Source organism: Glycine max, chromosome 2 (genome assembly GCF_000004515.6).
Source record: "Glycine max cultivar Williams 82 chromosome 2, Glycine_max_v4.0, whole genome shotgun sequence".
Lineage (NCBI taxonomy): Eukaryota > Viridiplantae > Streptophyta > Magnoliopsida > Fabales > Fabaceae > Glycine > Glycine max.
The window spans coordinates 20,966,982-20,969,070 of NC_016089.4; positions in this window are offsets into that span (position 1 = coordinate 20,966,982).

Below are 2,089 nucleotides of genomic sequence, written 5' to 3' on the forward strand. Positions count from 1 at the left end.
CGATATTCAAATGGTCATAACATTTAACTCAGAGGTCCGATGAGGCGCATAATATATCGAGACGCTCGAAATTAAACAATGGAAGCTCTTGAGCAATTAAATGATCAATACTTTTCACTCGGATGTCCGATTCAGGCACATAATATATTGAGACGCTCGAAATTGAACAACATAAGCTCTCGAGAAATTCAAATGGTCATAACTTTTCACTTGGAGGTCCTATTAAGGCGCATAATATATCGAGACGCTCGAAATTGAACAATGGAAGCTCTTGAGCAATTCAAATGGTCATAACTTTTCACTCGGATTTCCGATTCAGGCACATAATATATCGAGACGCTCGAAATTGAACAAAAGAAGCTCTGGAGAAATTCAAATGGTCATAACTTCTAACTCGGATGTCTGATTGAGGCGCATTATATATCAAGACGCTCGAAATTGAACAATGGAAGCTCTTGAGCAATTCAAATGGTCATAACTTTTCACTCGGATTTCCGATTCAGGCACATAATATATCGAGATGCTCGAAATTGAAAAACAGAAGCTCTCGAGAAATTCAAATGGTCATAACTTTTAACTCGGAGGTCTGATTGAGGCGCATTATATATCTAGACGCTCGAAATTGAACAATGGAAGCTCTTGAGCAAATCAAATGGTCATAACTTTTCACTCGGATTTCTGATTCAGGCACATAATATATCGAGACGCTCGAAATTGAACAAAAGAAGCTCTCGAGAAATTCAAATGGTCATAACTTCTAACTCGCTGGTCCGATTCAGGCACATAATATATCGAGACGCTCGAAATTGAACAATGGAAGCTCTTGAGCAATTTAAATGGTCATAACATTTCACTCGGAGGTCCGATTCAGGCGCACAATATATTGAGACGCGCGAAATTGAACAATGGAAGCTCTTGAGCAATTCGAATGGTCATAACTTTTCACTCGGAGGTCCGATTCAGGCGCATAATATATCGAGACGCTCGAAATTGAACAATGGAAGCTCTTGAGCAATTCAAATGGTCATAACTGTTCACTCGGAGGTCGGATTCAGGCGCATAGTATATCGAGACGCTCGAAATTGAACAACGGAAGCTCTCGAGAAATTCAAATGGTCATAACTTCTAACTCGCTGGTCCGATTCAGGCGCATAATATATCGAGACCCTCGAATTTGAACAATGGAACCTCTTGAGCAATTTAAATGGTCATAACTTTTCACTCGGAGGTCCGATTCATGCGCATAATATATCGAGACTCGCGAAATTGAACAATGGAAGCCCTTGAGGAATTCAAATGGTCATAACTTTTCACTCGGTGGTCCGATTCAGGCGAATAATATATCGAGACGCTCGAAATTGAACAATGGAAGCTCTTGAGCAATTCAAATGGTCATAACTTGTCACTCGTAGGTCGAATTCAGGCGCATAATATATCGAGACGCCCGGAATTGAACAATGGAAGCTCTTGAGCAATTCAAATGGTCATAACTTTTCACTCGGAGGTCCTATTAAGGCGCATAATATATCGAGACGTTCGAAATTGAACAACGGAAGCTCTTGAGCAATTCAAATGGTCTTAACTTTTCACTCGGAATTCCGATTCAGGAACATAATATATCGAGACGCTCGAAATTGAACAACAGAAGCTCTCGAGAAATTCAAATGGTCATAACTTTTAACTCGGAGGTCTGATTGAGGCGCATTATATACCGAGACGCTCGAAATTGAACAATGGAAGCTCTTGAGCAATTCAAATGGTCATAACTTTTCACTCGGAGGTCGGATTCAGGCGCATAGTATATCGAGACACTCGAAATTGAACAACGGAAACTCTCGAGAAATTCAAATGCTCATAACTTTTAACTCGGAGGTCGGATTGAGGCGCATAATATATCGAGACGCTCGAAATTGAACAATGGAAGCTCTGGAGCAATTCAAATGGTCATAACTTTTCACTCGGAGGTCGGATTCAGGCGCATAATATATCGAGACGCTCAAAATTGAACAACGGAAGTTCTCGAGAAATTCAAATGCTCATAACTTTTAACTCGGAGGTCCGATTGAGGCGCATAATATATCGATACGCT